This window comes from Pygoscelis adeliae, unplaced genomic scaffold (genome assembly GCF_000699105.1).
Source record: "Pygoscelis adeliae isolate BGI_AS28 unplaced genomic scaffold, ASM69910v1 Scaffold66, whole genome shotgun sequence".
NCBI lineage: Eukaryota > Metazoa > Chordata > Aves > Sphenisciformes > Spheniscidae > Pygoscelis > Pygoscelis adeliae.
In genome coordinates, this window is record NW_008825167.1 from 3,658,186 (window position 1) to 3,682,844 (window position 24,659).

The following is a 24,659-nucleotide window of genomic DNA, read 5'->3' on the forward strand; positions in this document are numbered from 1 at the left end:
TGCCAGCAACTGGAGCAGGTGAGGGTCTGTATGCCAATGTGATTGCTAATGAATATCAAGCTGTGTTAGTTGGTAAGTAGAACAAGTGGGCACCTGTAGGAGCTGGTGACTAGAGAGACCATGGAGTCTGGGGACTGCTTGAGACCTCCTTGTGTGCACCTGGATGTGAGGGACTGGAGATGAGAGGATGCAAAGGCTGGCAAGTGAGTAGGCTAAGTATAAGACCAGTTACTGGAGGGGTCAGGTGTGGTGTATCTGTGTGTTGGTGTGTGCGAGGAAGTGTGTACCAGTGGCTTAGGTGGGGCTGTGGGCCTTGGGGCTTGCACGTCCAGATGCCGGAAACTGGGGATCCAGGAGCAGCTACTGGATGGACCAAATTGTCTAAGCCCAGCTACTGCAGGGATGCAAATATGCATGTGTATTTCCCACTAACAGACCTTCACCATGAACTGCCAGAGAGGGGAACAGGATGAGACCATTGGTGCTGTTTGTGCTTATGAGTACTGAGTGTTTGATCTGTGTGGTTGGCTGTGTGTATACGCATGTGTTATAAATGTGTTTGTGTCTGTACTTATTGGGAATACATGCCCAGCGTTGCTACTGGCTGGACCCTGGAACAGTGGCAGCCTTGCCTCTATGGGGATACCAGATTCAGCACCGCCTTACCACAATTTCTCTCTTGCATCTGTGATTGCAAAAGGCTGTAGAAACTCCACAGTGTGTTAAGCTCTGTATGAGATGGTCACTGGGATAGAATGTGAATCTACTTTAGATATTTGGGAAGCCAGGCCTGTTTGGTGTATAGAGCACTCACCTGGGTGTCAGGTCTGAACAGCATACCCAGACTGCCAGACGACTTGCTGTGCAACATGGCAAGTCTCTGTATACATTTACACCTATTTCCTCTGCACCTTCTTTCCATCATTTTTCTTCCTGTGACTCAGGGTAGAGGGATAAACCCTTCTCAAACTCTGTGCTTATCCTGACAAAAGAATCACTGAATGGAAAAAGGATTGATGCTCTAACCTGCAGCTCTGCCTCTGAAGTTACAGGAGCTCCCAGTCTACTCTTACGCAAAGAAAAGTCCCTCACAAAACTGAGGAAAACAACTGGTTGCTTTGCTGGACATCTCACCATATACTTGAATAGACATTAGACAGAGACACACGTGCCCAGATAATAACTAATGCATGAGATAGTTTAAAAAAAAAAGGGGGGGGGGGGGGGGACACAAGACGCAGAGGGAATTACAAACTTATACACTGTTTTGAGATTTGCATGTGGAAATCTTAAATTGGCAGCTCCTAAACCTTGAAGAACACCCAGAGATGCTTGTAAAGAGAGATCATTCAGAAATGCTCTTCCAGAAACAGGGGAAAACAGTTGTTTTGACTCTGCTTTTTTTCTTACTGAGGTGGGAAAGTACCACTGGCTGCACTATTCTACAACACATGCCCAAATCGACTGCCTCTTTTCCAGGGTGAAAGGAACTTCTTGTCTCATCCTGACACAGGATCCTGCTTCCTTCCTTTCAAGCATCAGAAAGTGCTACAAACCTTTATTCTGCTCTATGGGTACCCTGTTGGCCACAGCCTTTGCTCAAGCTCTCAAATGACCAGTGCAAGTTCTGGAGATTATCTGATGAAATTCTGTATGCTGCTGTCTGCTTTCTCTGCAAACACCTGCCTACCTAGCTGAATACTAACATTGCATGCTTTGGAGCATGTTTTTTGTGTCTGGGAATTTAGTATCAGGTAAGCATTTGTAACCTGATATATTGAGCCAGTGATCAGTGATTTCATCCTTAATCTTCAACATATTTAGCTATGCAGACCTTGTGAATTTTAATTAGTAATACGGAATAAATCCATGCTTTAAAATGGGTAACATAAGTTTAAAATTAAGAATAAGAATTATCATTACAAAAGATGATCATTAAGCATAAGTTCTTTTTCTGCCACATGGCAAACACTTAAACAGGCTCTGAAATCTTTCTTATAAGAAGATTCCTACTTGCATCAGTATCAACTCAAACTTAACATGCAAGTCATTTTGGCCTTGGTTAGATTTCCAGCTATGTAAATCAGATTTCAAATTCAAGTAATTTTTGAAGCAATTTTTTTCCACGGACAGCTTTCAGCACAATAAGATAGTATACATACTAGAAAATTATTTCCTTTTATTGTATTAAATATAAGCAGATTGAATCTCTTCTGTCTAGCCAAATTGGTTGTCTTCGGTCTCTAATAAATAAGTAGCGCCCAGGTCTAAAATAAACCACCGTTTGAGATCATTATTTAATCAAACCTGGATGTAAAGACAGGCACTTTCTCAGGGATTTCTCTACTTGAAAAGGGAGAGACAAATTTCAAGCAGATGCTCTCATTTGAGAGATCAGGATCTTAGTTCACACACAAGAGATTCTCTGGTTTTGTAATCCATGTATGTACGTTTGAGATTTTTGCAGATAAGTGTCATGCATTCAACTGTCAGTGGTACAGAAGAAGGGGATGTAGGATCTCCTTGCATTCTTCTGCTTTCCAGAAGACAAATGAATCTGACAGGACAAAGCCGCCTTCAGGCTCAATGTACATGTCTGTCCATAATTCTGTATTAGTGGTATAGTATTTGAAACTGAAAAAAAACCCCACCTCTATATTTTTATTTAAAAAAGGCAGCTTTTAAAAATGCAGCACATTGAAGAGTTTCAAGGAACAGCATGCAGTTAATACTCTACCTCTACAGAGGAAGGATCCGTAATTTTGTCTTACAGCACTAAGTAAGGCTCAGCAGCAAGGGCCTGGGCTGGAGACTCCTCAAAAGTTCAGAGTGTTTTTCCCCACATGACAAAGGTCTCGCTAGAACATAATGTTTTGACTTACCTGTTAAGAATGAAAATAAAACATGATGCTTCTGGACAATGCACAGTAGAAAAACTGTACAATCATTTCTTTTAATGTCCCAAAACTGTACGATCATCTCTGTAACCTCCCTTCTTTCCTATTCTCAGAGACTTCACAGTAGGAAAAAAAGTTTCATTTCACGTAGCTTTTTTTTTTTCCCCCCTCTTACTGGTTCACTGGAAACTTTATTTTCAACTCATCACAAAACAATACTTTTCTTTGCTTGCAGAAATTGTCAAAACAAAGAACTGATTTCCTCCCCCCGCCCCCCCAGTCAGGTTTGTTTCCAGAATACCCTAATGTGGGCTCTGCAGTTGAGGCTATGCTCTTTAAGCTCTTCATCCCTGTATAACAACCAGTTCTTGACAGATACCTAACTTAAAACTGAAAGAAGTAAAATGCAAGTTCTCTACCTAGGAGAAAATGTAAATCTGTCATGATTTAAAAATAAATGGAAAATGGGGCATAAAATTTCTGTACTACGTAACTAAATACAGGGGTTTAAACACTTTTTTATTATTCTTCAAGTTTCCAAGAGTTTATATGACAATCTTTCAAAGTCAGATGCCTAAGATGTGAGGTATTTCATGTTACAAGAAGAAATGTAGTGTTCAGAAAGCTCATTTTAAGCACCCAGTGGTGAAAAGGTAACCCCTTCCTGCTGTGCTTGCAGCAGTGGCAGAAAACAGATGCCCTCTCTGTTGTGCTGACCACCTGGGCTGTGGGCGACAACAGGCAACAGGAGAGGGATGACTCTGCTCTGAAAGATGGGCAGGAGAGGGTGGGGAACAGAGAACTGTTTTTTGGAAAAGCACGATGACTGCTGTAGCTGAGTCATTCCAGAAGCAGCGTATTCGGAGCTTAATAAAGGACTGGCACTTTTATTGTTCCTGGAGAGAAGGTGTCAGGGCCACATTTGGTGATCGCTGAGTTGCAATTTGTTTCTTGGCTTGCTCTTGGAGCGTTTTGGTGCTCCTCTTTGAAAATGGGCAGATGATATTGGCATAGTATTTCTGTGATTTGTCACACGTAATTCTACTTGCTAAAATGGGCTAAATATATCTACTTAGCTGGTATTTGTCTTGTAATTTCTACGGCTTGGGACTTTTTAATGTTACATTTTAAGTCTGATGGCTCTTGAATTTTATTTACATTTACAAGAAAGGCTGTCTTGTTTTGAAGGAAATATTTGAGTTATAAGTATTCAGTCATGTTATTTTCCTGCTTATTTTCTAAGATATAAGGAACTGAGGAAATTGGAAGATTGATTGTAATGTTAGTGAGATCTCTGCTCTGAATTGCTGAGTTACACACTTGCAGTAACGTATTTTGTGTTGATCCTTGGCATGTATTTCAGTTTATAGTCCTGAGAATTCTTTTGATGAGGAAAACGTCTTTGGCAGTGACTGGGTTTAGTTATATGAATGAAAATATAATTTTAATAATTTACATTCATTTTCTTTGAAGTGTGTTTATGCCTAAGGCTTTTAATTCAGATGACCCTCACACATGACTCAACACAACCCTGACAATAGACTGTACCCGACAGACGCAGTGGTATTAATGCTGCCTCTTTTTTGTTGTGTGGTTTTTAATCTGTTCAGAGGAGAATGCCTTAAGTTATAAGTTATAGGTGGATTTGGAGTCCTTAATCAAGGAAAAACCTTTTTAGCTGTCCTCAGAAATTTACTTTAGAAGACAAAAGGAATAACAGAGACTTAATTTGCAGTGAAGATTATTTGATGCCTCCCTAGATAAGCTGTGAAATATTTATACAGCAGAATGCTACTTTCTGTGGCAATAAGTTTTCCCTCTGTATGTGCATGTGCACACTCATACGCTCCCTTTTCAGTAGTGATCCCCAAGCTAGCACTAACCTGAGCTGATGCTTCCATAGGACACAGCACTGTGCCAAGAAGATACTAGCCTGATTTCTCAAAACTGTGTAAAGTCTGAATTAACAATTCCAGACTTTAAATAGGAGTAAACAGCTCAGGTGTTGTACAGCTCTGTGTTAATGTGGCATGATTCCAGTTTGAGGGATAGAGCACCGGTCTTTGCAGAGCATACCACTGTGTGTTATAGTCTAGAGCTGGTAAGTCCATCTCCTCTGATTATCTTCTGCAAATTTTTGTCAGAGATGAAAAGCAACCAAAAGAACAAACAGGGATGTAATTAAAAGTTTCAGGTTAAGCTGAAAAATAAAAATTTTCAATCAAGGGGAAAAAATTTAAATGCACAAATACCATTTTTTGGTTGATTTTTTTTTTTCTTTTTTAATTTGAGGCTTTTAGTTTTAAGGCTTGGTGTATTTGTTTGGGGTTTTTGTTGTATTTATTTATTCTCCCACCCCCACCCCCCAAAAAAAAATACGCTTTCTTTCTGGAAGTTTTCATTCAGTTCCAGTCCTTTAAAAAGTAGAAAAATGTCAACAACTTCAGCATCATAATCTGTTGCTTAAGGCAGGTGAAAAGTAGAGCTGGGTGCTTTCTGTCTACTCTGCAACGTATTAACAAAAATTGTAGGACCGTGATATTTGAAGTTCCTTACACCTTTGAATCTCAGTTAAAATGCCACAGATCTGCTGTAATTCTATCAAGTTAGATATTTCTTTTTCCTCAGACAAGAATGTTTTTATAAAGGATAGAAAAGTGTATATTTTATAAATTGACAGAGAGCATATCAGCAACATAACACTTTCACTGTTACTACTTAGATTTTTTTGTTTGTTTGTTCGGAAATGAGAATTTAATTCACAAATGTGTACCTATTACTGTAGGATTTGTAATATTTTCCTTAAATCCTTTTGTGTTTTGACCCAAATATATGTCATGGAATAAAAGATTACTTAATGTGCAGTCTTTTTCAGGCACTCTTGCAGTACCCTTTATAGCTCGCATTTATGTAAGCTCTCATACTGTGCTATGCAATAAGATCTAAATTGCCAAGTTTCAAAATGAAATTTTGCAATACTTTGTTCTTCCCTATGGAAAACATTTGGGACTAGAAGTTTGAAAATATGTAATTAAAAAGCTTAATTTTCATCCTATTTTGCCTTTTTAATCTAGGTATATGTTTTTTTTTAGCCCTGATGTAATAGCATATGAAAGTGGGTAGATGTTTTGTGTTGGTAAACTCTCTCCATAATGGATTCCTGGGAGAGGTTTCAATTATGTGTTTTTCACCAACTAATTCTGGGTCCAATCATTCCAGCTGGTTTATGATTGCTAGATGAGCTGGACAGAACTTGAGTCATCGTAGCTGTCAAATAAACTGCTTGAGGAAAAAGGGCTTGAAGGGTGGAAGCAGAAACACTATCATCACTCTGCAGCCTGCCTCCATGTTGTGGCGTTGCCTTCAAATAGTATTGGATCCCTTCCAGAAGCAAAACAGTACAACAGCTGGTCCCAATTATCCTAACTACAGTGTGTCTACATGCACAAATGGCCAGCTTTTCTAATTTGGCTCTGTGGTTTAATGAATTAGTTATTTAATAATTTGACAGGAATGCTAGTGTTGTGTTTAGCCACTTGCTTCTGTTTAATCTTATCTTTGGAGCTGTGTTCATACAGTCCTGCCACGATCATTGATTGCCATTGTAATTTATGTAGATGAGAAAGCAAAATACATTGACAACACACAGCATAAAGATTTTTTTACTTTAAAAGGCCTAAAATTTGGAAATCTGTCACTTGATAACAGTTTTTTCTTTACTAAGATGAGTTATCACTCAATACAGCTAGGAATACAGAAATTCAACCATCTTTTTTTCCTGACTCTCAGAAATTAGAATAAAAAAATTAACATCGGAAAGACATACCCACATTCTACTTACCCTAACACATTCATTTACTTCAAGTGATATATTTTCAGAGGTTTCTAGACGAGCTGCAGAAAAATCTACCTGTATGAGCATAAATAGGAGCTTACTCATGCAAGCAGTGTAGAAAGACACACAGCTGTCACACTGGGATAAGGAAGCATTAACACTTGCACAAACGAGAAAGGGTGCACATATTACGAGCACACAACATAAACCTGCAAAGAAATGGTCCCAAATATATTGGACATTAGAATATTCACCTCTTTCTTGTCAACACTTGGCTCCTAATAAATCACCAAGAGGTTATGGTTACCAAGCAACCAAAACCTGTTAATTTATTGTGCAAGATCATGAATTCCATCTGATTTGTAAGGATGAGTAGGAATTGAATGATGCAACTTGGGGGGGGGGAAGGAGGGAGAAAAATTGCTTTGAAATGAGATTTTTTTTTTTTTTAAATGTCACAGTAGTATGAAAGGAAACAGCTAATTCACATTCTTTCTGCCCTGTATTGTAATGAAAAAGTTTACTTTGTCTACGGAGGTCCCAGTGGCTCTCTGATGTAATAGCCGCAAGTTACAAAAGGCCTTAAGGGAACTGAAAGCGGGGTGTGAGGGGGTGTATCTGTACTTACTCAATGTCTTCTGTAGAAGTAAGCCTGGGACTGTGGGTGGGTCCGTGTTCCTCCAGTATCGTAAAGCTGGAAAAACAGAGCTGGGAAAGCTGGAGCCGTGCTGTGGCTGAACGGGACACTTACTGGGCTAAACAGGTTTGATCCCGTTTACTGACCAGCGGCTTGGCCTGCAGGATTACAAACGTTTGCCTGAATCAAAGGGTTTTGCAGATGAAAGATTGGAATAGTTGGATGATACGACATTTCCATAGTTTCATGACGTGTAGTTCTTGTGTTGAAATTCACAAAAATCATTGGAGTTGAAACAAGCTTGAATTTAGCTTCTCTTCGTTTTAGAGGTATGAGGCAAGATGCTGTGCAGTGTGAAAGTCAGATCAGATGCAAATTATGAGCTGGAAGCACAAAAAATTCAACAGAAAGCTGACTAATAGAGCACATTACTATCCAAAAATAACTGAGAACAGGTTGCAAAAAGAAAGAAAACTATTTCTTCAGCAACAAAGTGTCTGTTTCTCTAAAGAAAAAGAAAATATTTAAATACAGTCTCTCTAAATATGCCACCAGAATAATAATAATAAGCACTTAGCCAGCAGTAAAAATGAGCAAGTATTCTCATAACAGACTTGGGGCAAAGTTTTTTCTTTATTTCCAGTCTTACCAAAACTGATGCAGTTAATATCAAATTTCTTTCAACTTCCTGTATTGCCCAGTGGAAAACAAATATTTATCACTTACCTGGAAATAACTATAGATTGATTATCTGCAAGTTGCGTTGCTTATCAGCGTATTTGGTCCTAACTCATGTCATATCTGAGCTTTTTCAATGATTTAAACCTATATTTTCAAGTAACGTGTGAGTCTTTCCAGCAAGTTTGGCAGTGGGCAAGGCTCGTTAAAAGAAATAGCAGGAAATGCTAAGAGACAACTTCACTGCTTGTCTGTCAAAGACACCTAGAGTTTCCATGGCAGCAGGAGTATGGCAGGGTTAAAAAGGAATTATGGGCTGTAACGCAGTCTCTTGAGCTACAGAAATAACCACACGCAGTATGCAAATGCTAAGAGTTGGCAATGGACTTTTCTTTAACCTGAGCTAAAGCTCTCCTTGAAGGAAATTATTTTCAAGGGTTGCCCATAAAGACTGCAGCAATTATTGGGTGAATGTAATGTCTATCAGGAGGCGTGTAACGCGTCGACACGCCAGAGATTGAAAGTTCATGACTTTGCTTTTCGTGACATAGGAAGCTCATGAGATCTGCTTTTTAGCTTTCTTTGTCGGTTCACCTCACTGGGTAAGAATGCAAATTATTTCCTTTCCACAGTTTCCATTGTAATGATGTTATCACCAAAGATTAGTATAGAAAATGTCTGACTTATAGCAGTATCCATATAAATGAGATTTATCAGAACACTGAAACTAATATTGGAACTGATGCTCTGTTGACCCTCTCTTTCTATGTAAACATAGAATACTCTTGACAGAAGTTCAAGACTTATAAAAAGGAGGTAAAATGGTATTGTGTCAGAATAACTGGCCTTAGGAAAGAGACATAAATTGCAATCTAATGAATCCTGTTGGTGAGGCTCTATATTCCTTTTGGGGTAGAAGAAAAACCAATTTAGAAGTGTCACATCAGAGAAATATTTCTAGAATAATTAAAAATAATGAATTAGAACAACATGCTGAGGAACCAGAACCATTTGTTTGGGAACAAACATTTCCCTTCAAGGAAAAAACATTTTTAAAGCAACTGCTTTTAGAATGGAACAGAAAATTATTTTGAACATGTGGGTTTTATTGCAGTGGAAAAGTTAGGTTTCATGCAATTCTAATTGGGCCACTTGCCATTGACTTCAAAGGGGAGTTGTACTGGCCATGGTATGATCCAAAATGTGTTCAGGGAATCTAAATATTTATTTGACTAAGACACAGAAACATTTCTTTCCTGTGGATTTACCATAAGCATAAAGCTGTCTTACGTAAAATGCCCTCTTTTCAGTTTTACTAGCTCTTTCTTAAATACATATTAAATAAAGCTGGCTGTAAGAAAAACCTGATGAAATTGCATATCGTATAGCCATGAATACAAGGAGATCTAATCATGATTACCCAAATAAGCAGTTTAAATTCAGTTGTTATTGCTATAATTCAATCTTACAAGGCCAATTTCCTTGGGAAGAATTAAAATCAGTCTGCAAGGATGTTATTGGAAAAAAGTTACTTAAACTTTAAAGACTTGTAACAATTTGTAATTATTTCCCGTAATTACAAAATATTTGTGATTACAGGAAATTTTTCAGTGTAGAACAGTTGATGTCGATTTTTAAAGTTACAGATTGTATGTAGGTGCATGCAGGGATGTACTGCATGAAACTGGATCAAAAAAAGTCATAGGCTAAAGAGTGAATTATTTCTTTCCTGTTTTACTAGTGGGTTTTAGTACTTCAAAGTAATAATTTGTAAGCTGCTAGCTAAAGATGCTCATGCAATTGAAAGCAAACAAAACACCTTTGGGAAAGCCTAATATTGCAATATATATGAAAACACAAGGACAAATTTTATGACAAATTAAGTCTGCACTATGCAGCACAAGATTTAGGGAAATAATTTCTGAGCCATCATCAGTTTCCTCAGGTGTGGCCAATCTTTAGCTGGGCAAATGATAGGCTTTTAGTTACCCAACGACTTCAAAAAGTAAAGGTTTTTTTGGGTTTTGTGGTTTTTTTAAAAAAAAACAAAACCCAAAAAAACAATAGGAATTGGCTTACTAACTTAAAGATTGATTTTGACTTTGGCCTACTGAAAATTCAGCTTTTTAAATGAAGTCAAACAAACAAATCTAAATTTTAGAATAATGGAGGTGGGATTCAATTCACAAGAGAAACACCTAAATTTTGGTATCTACTTATAACTGCTTAAGCTCCTGCTATGATAGTGGTGATATTGTCAGTACAGCTGCAGAGTACAGGGCATAACTCAGCTGTTGAAGCGTAGGCATTTGCTTTATGAGAAGCTTGGCTCCCTTGCTCATTTAAAGGGGTTTAATCGTATTATGATGGCCTAAATGTATATGGCTCGTGCCATGTAAGGTGCCCAAAGGTATTCACAATGACTGTGAAGTACTGGTAGACATGACACAAGGCCTTTGAACAATTTGTACCCTTCTGGATTGTCAGAGACCAGGTGGGATGCCCTGCAGCAGCTCAGATAGGACCAGACACCTGCATGTAGGCAGCTAAGTCCTGCCCTCAGCATCTACTCATTCTAACTGCAGATACACGCTTGGTGCACACATAGATACCTTCATTTTATTATTCAGCCAAATCCCACCTGGATTGTTTGATTTCTATTTTCTTTTTTAGATTTTGTTTTCAGAGAAAATATCTGCCCACTCTACCAAGGTTAAAAAAAAATATTTATTTTTAAAGGAGTCCATGTGGCACAGAAAATGGATGAAAATATCTCTTCGCTACTCTGACACGCACCACAAAATTTGTTCAAATATCTAATGAAAGACAAACTACACAAGACAGATTTGGGACATATTTTGGTAATATTTATTTATTTTGATTACTAGCAATAGTTTTGGAGTTCTGCTTTTCCCTAAATACAGAAGCTCATCATCCCAAAGGGAAAATATCTCATTACTTCTCATCTGAAATATTGTTGGAACCTGCTGGCTTTGACTAAATTACTTTTGACTTCCTATGATTTTTCATACCATGTTAACATTTTCAAAATAGAATGTTTCAATTTTTTTAAGTTTGAAAAATTTTCTTCCTTCCAAATGTTCTTTGTGTTTTTATTATAAACATAACAAGATGTAAAACTAACAATTGAAACAAAACATGCAGATGATCCAAAATTAACTCATAATGGTATGTTTCAATTGATCTCAGATGAAACACATGAAAAATCTTGATTTTTTTTTTTTCTTCTTAGACTCAAATATGAAATACAAGCACTTAAGGTTTCCATTCAAATCAGAAAAGCTGCTTCCTTCAGAGACTAGAAAAAACAGATTTGCCCTACATGTACCTTGTATACATAAGGCATGCACCTCCTGATATGTCTTTACGTTCTGGGTTTTATCTACTGCTGGCCTGCCAGTAATGTTACTTTCATTATTCTCTAGTACAGATTACTTCACTTGTTTTGGTATTGCACTGTTATATTTTACAAACATACCACAGATTCTAATAACATGAATTATATTTTATTCTAGTTTGTCACTAGCTTCAGATGCCCGTGAAATCCATGGTTTACAACAGTATCTTGGCATTATTGACAATGTTGGTGCTTTGGAAGATCCTAAATTTCTATTACCTTGTTCCTATTACTTTTGGAATTCTTTCTCTGTATCTGTTCTGGATCTTTCCTGGTCTCCTTTGTCTGTTACTTAATAAGACAGACCTTCCCTTACTTCACTGAAGTAAACAAATACACTGAAATATAAAGGGTTAACAAAATAGTTAATATGCACTGAGGATGGCTTATTTAAGATGTGACATCTTGTTACATTAACTTGTACCTTTCCTTCCAGTGTTACAGGTACTAAATGATGACTAGCATCAGGAGATTGACTGAATTGGCCTAGGTTACTCAGAGAAATAGAGTTTCTGCTGGGACTGTGGTATTGGATAAAAAGCTCTAGTCACTTGCAAGAGTTAAATGAATTATATTATGCAGGAAGGTTTTTTGACAGAACAGGCCCTACCTCTGAAAAAAGTTAGTGCAAAACAATACAGAAGGAGCAGCACCTCCTGGCACTGCTGTCATAAACGTTTAGCTTTGTAGATATAGGTTTCTGGTACTATTTTAGATGTCTCAGGGTATGCTCCCTGGCTGCCAGATGTTGTTCCAGAGATGATGAGTCTCCTGATTCTCTGTCATGTTTTCCACTATGCTGAGGCCTACAAGAGGCTAGTGCATCTCAACCAACACTAAATACCTATATTTAAGGAGATAAATTGCTCCTATGTATATTATACCCTGCTTTTTTCATATAGGCACCTAATTGCATAGCAAAATCTAAAGCCATAGTGTCTCTAAACCCCCTCATAAAACACATGTGACTTTGTCCTCCTGTGATCTTAGCTAGAGAAGATGGTCCCCAAAATTGCAAAGACAAACTGTGACAAAACAAGTCATTTGATTCTCTTCCAAGTCAAAAGATAATGCTACAATAATCAAACTGTTCTTCCTATTCATGGGATTAAAAACCTCAGAACATCATCTCTCACCACAGTTTGGTCTTCTGCCAAAACCCATTTTATTTCAAACCAAGAAGGCCAGCAAGATCTAGAGACATAAAGTAATCCCAAATTTGAATTTTCATCTCCTGAACGCAATTTTCTGGTGTCTTCCTAATTAATTGTCGTAACAATCTCATTTGGGAATAACGAAAAGTAACAATTAGAATATGGTACTATATCCAAATTGCCAAAGCTCAGAAATGCTGGTATTTGGAGTTCTGATTTGCACTTGTCTCTGCATTAGCTTTGAGTTACCACTCACTTTTGGAAGGAAGTGTTTCCTGAAGCTCATATGGTGAGGGTCTCTATAGCTGGTTAAATACAGATATAATAAATGAAATCTAAAAACTTGCTAGTAATGAGGTAACATTAACTATGCCTCCATTCCAATGCCTCCCTCCTCTTCTCTGTCTAATTGGCTTTTTCACCGGGCTGGTCCCACATCTGCCTTTTACTACAGAGGCCCTTCCCTTGCACCTTCTCTGAACTTTAAACCTCGACAACTCTGTATATGACATGTTAAAATGAAATGTTTTATTACACCCCTAGGCGGTCTAATGTCTTCTGGAAAAGATGACAGCAGTCCATAGGACTGGCTGGTAAGATCATAAAAGCTTACCAGATATATCCTTTACATTTTATCATACATTATATCACACCCATTTTCAAATCCGTTACAACAAACTTGCCACCCTCTCCATTAGCTACTGCCCAGCTAACAGGAAAGAACTTGCCTCCCCGTGTAATATTCAGATAAAATTCAATTGTTCTCTGAGAAAAGAAAGTAAATTAAGTCCTGTCACTGTGCTAGCAGCATCTTGGCTTCTAAGGAGAAGATTAGTGCACCAAATTCGAAAATGTCATGCGTTTATTTCTGGGTGATTAGTGATACCTGTGTCAGCACTAACACTGCTGCAGTAGACAGCCTCATATCTCAGGAAAATTGGGCAGACAAGACTGCACAGTGCTTTTCTCTATAAATTCTACTAAATGTGCAAGAACATTGCCTGCTTTTCTCCAAAATGTGTGTAGTTGTCCCAAAACATAGCCTTGGCAGAGCAGCTAAATACTAAACTGTAGTTCCTTATCTTTAGAAACTCTCCTAATTTCCTTATCTTCGATGTAGCTATGACAATTTGCTAAGAATGTGCATATTTGTGTACGTACCTGTATGTATATATAACTTATCATGTGCCGCTAGTCTAACAACATTCAAGACTTACCAGGCTGCGTGGTTTTGTTTGTTTTTCCAGTTCATCAGGATAAAATTTTAAATACATTACTTCTAATACTTTTTCCTCTGCTGCATTGTCTGGAACTTATTAGTTTTGTATTTCTGAGGTGCTTCCTGAGAAAATAGGTAGAGATGTGACACTGCAGAAACTTCCTGTGCTTTATTTCTAGCTAAATATGTACTACTTGTGAGTAATTGGGATGGCCTGGCAGATATCACTTTGTAACTCTGACTTGAGAAAAGAAGAACTATGAAGAAGATTCTCAGGGTTTCTATGGCATTTTAAGATACTTTCCAGCGGTGGTGGTGGTGTGTGTGGATGGTATTTTTTTTTAACTGTCCAGAATGTCCAGGAAGTATGTTAATTTGCAATAATGGCTCAGAGAAACATTCTTTGATTTCACCTTCAGGAGTTAAGTAGTCAAAATTGATTGCAAAACTCTCTGAAAATAGAAATTTTGTGAGGTGGTTTGGGATATGGTCCCCAAAATAATTTTATTAGTTTCCTCTGCTCCTCTCCCCCCAGAAACTTCTCTGGATTCCTTTAACTCTACAGTTAAGTGTATAACTGATGCCCTTCTGAGAATCTTTTATGGCAGTATTATTCCAAGGTAGGATACCTGGAGATTCATTGGCCATATCAGTCTGGAGCAACAATTTCTCTTGGGTTGACTGGACGTCGCTCTGCCAAGGAGCTGTGCCTAATGCAGACACTCTGAGCCCTTCCGTGTTCCAGAGATCCTGCAGCACCCCAAGAGCTGCATTATGTCTCAGGTGCAGGAGCTGGGATCACATCACACCTTTGGAATCTAGGTACACATGCTGTGTGTCCCAGGTTGATACCTGGGCTAGGTTTAGAGGGGGAGGAAGCAGGGAGCCTTGGCTGAGAGCAGAGCATGCCTGCCCTTCTGTTTAGACATTGCTGTGGATTTCTTTATTTCTTCTGCCTTAGATTCAGCCCCAGAAACTGCTGACTTTTCTATCACGAGGTTCTTTTTACAGGGTTTCAGAAGATCCTTAATGTCCCCAAAAACTATTGGCCCATGGCATCTGTTCTTTTCAGAAGTCCTTGGTTGTAGTCTGATGGATCTGGTGGACGAGATTTGTACATCCATTAACAGAATCCTTCAGCTGCCCCTTTTATCTAGGGACAGTCCACCCTCCTTAAACTAAAGGCACTCACGTCGCCCTGCACTTTACACCTGTGTGAAGTATTCTAACAACTAACAATTTCTATTCAAAATAGCCACTGTTAAGACTTCTGATATATTTCTAGAGTTCCCAGTAAGTTACCTTATTTTGGTCTGTATAGATTGAACTTTGCAAGTTTTTCAGATTTATACACTAGTCCCTGCTGAATACAATCTATTTTGGTATATTAAAAAAAGCGCATACACATTTCAAAATTAATTTCGTGTTGACTTGCTTCTGCTTCTTTCCACCACTTGTATCAATTTTCTGAACACTTGAATGTCCAGAGACTGTTTTGCTGGCACTCATTTGTTCAGAGATAGTGAATTTCAGGCTCATCAGCTAAAATGTTCCCACTACGATGCAACATATAATACAATATTGTTTCCAACAGCTCTTCATCAGAGCCATGAGCAGAAAAAAACGTTTGATCTGGGCAAGGATCTGAAAATATCCATTATAGCCAGGACGATGCTTCCACAGGCAGTTGCTTTGTGTGAATGTGATCAGAGGAAATTATATTCTGCACATAATATAGCTTAATAATCCGTACCTATGAATTTTTACCTAACAGCAAATTTCTCATAGCTCAGAACTGAGATGCTTCATGTTCCTTAAGATGTATTACTGCTCTAGAGCTGCTGCCTGACAACACAGATTCGGAGCCTAAATTACTTCTTCCTCTTATTCTAATTCTTACTCCTGCAATCAAAGAAAAACAAAACTCCATGTAACCTATATGAACAGTCACATTTAACAAAGCAAGCTGAAATATTAAATATTTGAATGTCAGATGCTCACAACAAATGCTTGTTTGCAGTCCGAAGATAAAAAAAATAAAAATGCCCACAGCCAAATTCAAGTAACTTGAAAAATGTTGCAAAACGTTCCACTAACAGAATGAGGCCTTTAGTTTTAATCTTATGCATAACCACATGTGTATTGAGCAAGACTGAATCCACCTAAATATAAAAAAAAAAAAATGCAGCATTGGAGATGAAATTATGGAGCCTATGTAAATTTTCCTTTCAATTCTCTATGCATAGCATTTCAAGTCTATCCATATAATTTATAGTATATACCCTGGTTTTAATTTATCTAAACACAAAGTCCGTTTCATAAACATCGAAGATAATGAAAATGCCCTTTTAATTAATCTGTTAGAATCTACATGTTTATTCTACACTAACTTCCTTTATTTGTCAACCTCACACATGAGAAATGACCTCTCCTGTGCTGTCCCTGAAAAAAAAAAAATGTTTATAACATTAGCTGCATTCTTTCACTGAGAGCTGGCAATTAACACCGCGTCTGGAATCAGAAAACTTCAAAATGTCTTTCATTACTACCTGTCTGGGTGGCAGGGAGGAAACGAAAAGAATTTTTCTATTCTTGTCACATCTAGTTGCAGGATTTACTAGAAGCGGACCTTGTTCCAGTTATAAGGAGTAAGATTATACCAAAGCTGCTAATCTGTTTTCAGAAGAATTGTTACAATCCTTGAGAGAAATAGCTGGGAGTAATAGAATTTTAGCAGAAATGAATCTGTTACTAGCTAGGAAAAAATTGCTACAGCCAGATAGACCTGAGGTGTCATGCTTGCAGTTTCAAGCATGGTAGATGAAATTATGACTAAGAGGAGGGAAAATATATTGGAAAAAAAGTTCTTCTAATCCAAAACTTAAACCCTCTGCGATTTGCTCCATCTTACTCTCTTGCCGATAGTTCCCATCAAGTGGCTATTAGGCCAGGCAATGAACCTCTCTTTTAAGTCACTTCATGCTCAAGCCTCAGCCTAGCTCAGCTAATCCATGCGATGAGGAAGAAGTTAGATATTTTATGCTTCCCTGATACAGCTTGGCAGAAAGCATTTTACCCTCTGGGACCAAATCTGAAGACTTAGGGCACTGTGAGGAATTAAAAAAAAAAAAAAAAAAAAAAGGTCCTGCTTGGGTGTCACTTGGATGAACCACTTGGGTTCATCACTATCCAGATTATCAGGGATAATCTGCTTTCTCTTGATCTTAATGTCTTTTGTCTGTCTCTGATCAAAGGAGACAAAGTTGCGTGTTATCAAAAGGAACGTTATTCTATATTGCAAAGACTGGCATGATTTTTTCTGTTTTGATCAGCACAGGAAATTCCATCAGAAAAATAAAGTGCCTTTTGGGTTTACACTAGTAGCCTTGGAATTTCGGGTGTTAAAACAATACCTCTAATCCAAAAAAGATGTCGCTGTTGTGGTGACAGGATGTATTAACATGCCTATGGTAGGTCAAGAGATTGTCTACCTCTCCATCAAAATATTTCCAGTTTTAACTAGTGCTTATAGAAAGAAATATATAAAGTATTTTTTCTGCATATGATCTCTAAAACCGCAAATTTTTTTTCTGTATTCCCAAATAATGAGCCTCAATTATGCTGTCTGGTAGAAGGAAAGGGAAGTAAAAGTTATCCTCTGTGCTCTTGAAAAATGGACATAGACATTTCCCAAAATGCGCTAGTTTATTTGCTTTATATAGAACAAAGCAGGCAATGAAGGAAGGTATGGGCTAAATCCCAAACCACAGGTGAGTTCACTGTGATGAGTATAGAAATTTCTAGTCAGCAGCCAGTGAGTCACTATGACTGATGTGCCCACAAAGACGTAAATGTGTAAAGCTAAGAGTATTGCCTCAAGACCCCGTGCCAAAATGGATGTGCTGCCACAGTCTGCGCATACCAGACATAGTATCGACCAAGTTACATCCGCAAACATGGCAGGACCTTAGCTTCTGATACAGCCGAAGGGTAACTGGGATGGGCTACAGGCTGAGGACAGTCTAAGGACTGCACAGTGCTAAGCACTGCCGCAGGACAAAATCCAGATGAGCAAAGGCTATCACATTACGAAGAAAGAAGCACTGATGGGAAAAAGCATGTAATCAGCTCACGGTTGTCTTATGGCTGGAGATGTGCCCATAATCACATATCCCAGAGTGCTCATATATTTTCATTTGTAAGCACTCTGTCCAATAATATCAGAATAGAAATAGTATGAGTTAACGGCATGGTCTTGGTATCCTTGCTTAGAAGGGTCTACTTGTCTCCTCTCTCTCCTGTGATGTATCTAATGATGCACCTAATATGTCATTGAACTGGTATAACGGAGAACAAGTAGTTTCATATCCCAGGAAAATTACCAGTCTTTACCTGAATGAAGTCCAGATACAGGAACAAGGAAATGTTGCCAATTTTCAGAGACATACTTAGATTTTGGCAGAATTCAAGGTGAAATCAGTAACGTATGGTTGGTGTCCACAAGAGCACTGATTATTCTAGAATCCAAAGCCACTTGGATCTTTAAAATTGCAGGGATTATTGGCACTTCCAATCAAAATATTAAATAGCTTCGTATCCAGGATTCTGGTTTCGGGGGGTGGGGTGGGTGTTTTGCTTTTTCTTGTGTTTGAAATCGTGCTTAAATTCACCATAACTTGATCTTTAAAAAAAATTTGAAAGGAAACTCTGCAAGACTGATAGTTAAAACTTATATGCAATACAAATGTCAAAGAGGAAAAAAAAAAAGACATTTCTGGATCCCCAAGCAGCCCCAACTGCTGTGTTGCTGATAAAATATCCACACCCTGTTGAGTGGACATCAGCTATGTAAACAGATGCTCTTAAAGAGAAAAGGAAGTGTTGAATAGCTGACTTATTTTGTTGCAGTTCTGCTCAGACTGACAGTTACGGGTTTAAAGGGTGGTTGCCATGACCAGCAAATCCAGCCAGGCTTTAAGTGTAGCTAAATCCAATAGAAACTCTCAAGTTTACACTTTTGCCCTAGAGACAGCTATAGGTCGATAGTTATTTTCTGAGTTATTTGGGGCTAATCAGAAAAGCATGTACAGATGTTGAAAGACTGAATTTATACCTCTGGAACTGATTCAGGTGCTTTTAAAAATATATTCTCATTAAAATTTTTTATTATTTTTTAAAATGGCACTAAGACTGTGGCAAATCTCGTCGACTTCTGAATGAAATTTAACTGTTTGTTGACTTTCAGTGGACTAAGCAGAAGTATCCTGAGGCACAAGGAACAAAACAGGATGTTTATCACATAGCCAATCAATACTCTTGTAATTTTCTACAACTTTGTCGTAATAAAATAAGGTGTTGCCTTATAAATGTAACAGATACCACCTTGCTTCCTTGTCAAAGTTAGGATTTATTTCAGTTTGAAAACAGATGACTTCTTTTTAAAATGCCTGCTTTTAGAAACGTCATACAGGCAAATCAAGTTACAAGCATGCTAGGTCTAGCTAATTAAGAAATACAGCAAACTTTATTGTAGGCAGCCCTTAAACATACTCCAGGAGAAAATACCTTCTGCATGTTGAAATGCCATGTCTCTAAGCTTCGGAGTTCTGGACCCTTACAGAAGAATGCAGTTGTGCCTTTTTTTTGTTTAACTAAGGGAGTCCTAAGTAAGTGGTTGAAATAGTACAGGGTGTATTTGTTCTGCCACACAATGCCGATTGGGAGTGTATTTAAATGGCTTAAAGTCTTGGGGAGGGCGAGGGGCAGACAAAGCCCAAGCTGCATTTCGAACGTGCATGGTGAAAACTTTGTCAGCATTTTAAAATTAAGTTTCATCTATTCATATGTTAAGACTTTAGGGAGATGAATTAAGACAGCTGAGAAACTGATTACAGCCTCTTGCTGCATTTTTTCTCTTTGCTGTTCGCGTAGCCAAGCTGACATGGCCCCTGCTGAAATACTTCTATCTCGTGATACATGTATCAAAACCGAATAGATAGGATGGTTGATCTTGTGCCTTTCTTGTTCTGCCACACGCTTTTACTTCGAACCACATGTCATTAATAGAGCTAATGGGATTTTGGCATGGAACCAAAGGGGTGGGAGGGAAGGGGGGGGGCAGGGGGAGATGGATGGGAGCGAGATGAACTACTGAGAGAAGCACTGCTGCCTTTCTTTGCAGTAAAACGATGTCAGGTTTATCAGGCTTCTCTTTAGTCCTTCCTGACAAGACTGGAGGCACTTCTCTATACATGTATGTCTCATGCATTCATGAGCCTCTTTGACACTATTGCATCTTTTGTTAGGAGCTGAAAACGCAGATCATTGCTCTACCCTTCCTTCAGATGCCATATGGCATTGTGGAAAGGGGCCCACAAAGGAAGGAGAGGGAAATGAGGGGGGAAAAAAAAAAAGGGGAGGGGGGCGGGGAAGAAGAAATGAAACTACCAGCAGATGAAATTGATTTATTTTCACCATTAGGGAGTAGGGGATGGAAGCCTTTTGGAATATAAAACCTTCTTGCAGAGCAGGCAAACAGGCTGCCTGCATGACAGCTCTGGTACATGTTAAAAAATAACATGGCTTGAAAATAGAAGCACCATTGTTTTGCTTAACTACTGTAACAAATTTATATGAAATGGAATGCATCATCTAAAGTGAAACAACTGCCAAGGTTGCAGACTTCTATTTTTCCCCCCTTGTCTGCAAGAGGTAAAAAAAAATGAAACCCCAAATGCTACATAGGTGCAACAGTTTGGCATCACTGCATATTTTTCTAAAATCTCTCAAAATATCATTGGTCTAGTCTGCATTTTTGTGGAGCTAAACCTTTCCTAAAGTAAGTAGCAATTAGAGCACTTTATGTAATTGCTTTAAAAACCAACCAAAATTGTATTTGAGAGAAAGAAGCTTGGTATGTCAATCCTTTGGTTATTTTTCCGTGGGTCCTTGCTTTATGAAACACTAAATAAAATCTTTAAAAGAAACACAATGCAGAATGTGCTGTCTATTTAGCTAAACTAGATACTCTTACTACACCAGGTTTACATTCCCCCCGATATATATAAGCACAACTCAATCTGGATTTAAGCAAATTCTGCTTTTCTAACTGTAGATTGTACAAAGTTAAAAACATAAAACATTACTTACTTTAATCTAACCACTTTAATGAATTTGCTTCCTCATTCCTCTCTACCTTTTAATTTTAAAGTGGATGTCGGTGAAGAGGTGGCTTTAAAAATTTCCATTGTATACAGGAAGATTTGTCTATATTTTCTGAGTTTTGCTCTCAAGATCTTGTTCAAGAAGGTATACAGTACATGATTAACTTTATGGAAGTAAATTTTACCCTTTGGTTTCAATAAACTCAGGAGTTGGTAAGTGATCCAAAACCTTGCTTAATCACAGATGTTAGGTGCACAGATTCTACAGTTAATTCACTCATGTTCAGAACAGTGTTTTGGTTTAACTGTTTTTAAGACCTTTTTTGATACAGTAGTTTATCTCTGTACTCGGTTTTGTTCTTCTGGATGTTTGGCATGTGCTGTTTCTCAGGTGAATATTTTTTCTGTGTATGAAAATATTCCTAAGCAAAATAATATACTGTTCAATCTTTTCCATTTGCAAATGTCTAAAAATAAACCTTGCAAATCTATTTCAAGTCAACAAAAAGACCTTTCTGCCCCTCTACTCTGCTCTGGTGAGACCCCACCTGGAGTACTGCATCCAGCTCTGGAGCCTTCAGCATAAGAAAGACACGGACCTGTTGGAGCGGGTCCAGAAGAGGGCCACAATGATGACCAGAGAGTTGGAGCACCTCTCCTATGAAGAAAGGCTGAGAGAGTTGGGGTTGTTCAGCCTAGAGAAGAGAAGGCTTCGGGGAGACCTTATTGCAGCCTTTCAGTACTTAAAGGGGGGGCTTATTAAAGAGATGGCGGTAAACTTTTTATGAGGGCCTATTGCAACAGGACAAGGGGGAATGGTTCTAAACTAAAGGGGGATAGATTTAGACTAGATATAAGGAAGAAATTTTTGATGCTGAGCGTGGTGAAAGACTGGCACAGGTTGCCCAGAGAGGTGGTGGATGCCCCACGCCTGGAAACATTCAAGGTCAGGTTGGAGGGGGCTCTGAGCAACCTGCTCTAGTTGAAGATGCCCCTGCCCACGGCAGGGGGGTTGGACTAGATGACCTTTAGAGGTCCCTTCCAACCCGAATTATTCTATTCAATGATTCTATGATCCTAAGTAAAGAAAGCCACTAATACCTGTTACATGTTGTATTGGCAGCTGTACATGTCTGCTGATGAACTTCCATGTTGTTATATTCCTGCAGAATTTAAACATTAAGATAATGATTTGCAAGAGTGGGGTTTAATCACTATCTCTATATTTCTCTGCTGAAAAGTTTTTCTAGTCTTCATTTGCAAAATGGAGTCTTTTTGTTCCTTCTTTCCTGAACTTATAAGGCACTCAACCCTGTCAATGATGGGGAAAAAAATAGGCAAGCATCCGCCTTGCAGTTGTATACTGCAGTCTGTACCAGCTTTCTGTTCCCCTCTTCAGTTTGAGTATCTATCCAAAGCCCACTGCACTTTTCTTCTAACTTACACACCCAGATTTTCCATGGGTGAAAAGCCAATCAAAACCAAGATATAGTGAAGAAGTGGGCAGGGTATCGTGTATGAGTGAGCCAAATCCTGGGCATGTGGGCTAGTAAGTCCATTTGGAGCCCCTGTGCAGGTGCAAGCCTTGTCTTTAAGTTTTAGACCATGATTAGGTGAAGAGATCTTCCAGGAAGACTTCCACTTTAACTTATTTTCTAGTGCTTGTTAGTTATCAAAAGAGTGCATCTTATAGATGCCTAAGAAGTGTGATGAGGAATAGACTTTGTTTCTGGTTAAGGAAATGACCCAAGTCATAGATTCCCTAAAATTTTATTACTTGGGCTGACACTGATGCGAGTACCTTCTCGCTACCGTAATGTTTGCACTACAGTAATGCCTAGAGTGTTGGACCGAGGTTTGATGGCTTTGAAGCTTGGAGCTGTGTTATTCGTGACTCACAAATACTGTCAGCTGTAAAGTACTCATGAACACTTTCACTTACGCATGGATTTTATTGCAAACTTCTAACGTTTCAGACAAGAACTGGTTTATTCATCACATTCTTATTAAATAATACTTTTGTTATTCCTAGAACAAGGGACATACTGTGACTAGCAGGGAATAATCTGTACCTTGATAATTATGCATAGTAAGTATTCATCAGCTTTTGTTACCAATCTGAAAGCAACTCAGATAAAATCAGAGTCCATTCATGAATGAAAGAACAAAATCTATGCCAAATGTTAGTCATAACAATAACCTACTAATAATAACATTTACAAGTTTTTGTGCATCATCAAAAAACGAAGGTTAGAAATAATTTTGTCTATAGTCCTCATCCATTCAAAGTTTGTTTGATGTTTCTTATGCCTTAAAAAAAAGGAGACAGCATGATCAAGGTTGAACACATGTTTATAATATTCTGTATGGGAAGACTGGGCATGGCCCCCACCCTAAACAACTGTTTTTGATTCTGTTAAAACTTTATTTTGTCAGCTTTCTTCAGAAACAACAAAGCTGCCATCTTCAAGTGTGAAACACAAGAGAGTAGGAGATAATGTTGGAGCATCTTCCTCCAGACTATCGAATTCCCTTCTAAATGAATGACTACAAATATGGTTACAGATTTCATTGTTTTCAAAACAGAACATAAAGCTCATGTCTTCAGTTTAATCTTCAGTTTAATATCACAGTAAAAACAACAATGAAAAGGAAAGAGCATGAAAACAAGTCCCACCAGCTGTTTTGGAGAAAGAAGGGAGCACACCAAATTCTACCTGGCGCTCTCTAGTATGGAAATGATCATTTGTAGTATACTTAGGTGCTACTTGTGTGGTTAATCCCAAACACCAGCTTTCAAAATGCTTTTCAGCTGTTGTCTAATTCTGAAACCCTCCCACCGTAGGTCCTTTGTTTTCAGACGTTAAAGGTCCTCAAGTTCCATTGCTTGCACAACTCAGCATGAAGTGTTAGATATTGTGCCTATCTGAAGACCACACATTGACTAGAATCAAACACTCAGGTTTTTTTTGGGAAAGTTAAAACTCATACTCCCTAGCTGGAGGAAAAATTATCACACATTCATTTTAGATTAAGCAAAATAATGAGCAGTCAAAACTTTTCCATTGAGCACATACAATTAATACTTTGGACTGGCAAGAAAACAAAATAGCTTGATCATGACTATCTGGTTAAAGCATTCCAGATAAGAGGAAGGGGGAGAATGTAAGGATTTTTGGATACCAGACTCTCCTGCCTGGATGTTCTTTACATTAATCACTGGAAGAAACACAGAACCTGCACTGAGGAGGAAGGGAAATGTAAGACCTGCTCTCAAAAAGAGTTTCCTAGACATTCATGCTCCAGTTAATTACTTTTCTTATGCAAAGTGTGAAAAAAAAGAGTGCTTCCTTGCAGCAGTTATAGCTGTTCCTTGGAGGTGTGGGTTTGAGTTCTGCTACAGCAAAGAGAACATTGTATATGGGGCTCTTGACCCCACTGGAATGCATAAGCAAATGAATAAAACAAAAGTGGATGTTAGTATAGGAACAGGAAAAACACGACCACTATAGTTTCTGATTGTGATATTTTAAAGAAAATGGCTCCTGGTTTTTGGACAGAAGACCATAGACACTAAACTTCAGCAGAAGCACCTACAATATTACTTGACATATGTATAAATACATCTTTTGTTTGGTAGAGCCCAACACAAAGAAGC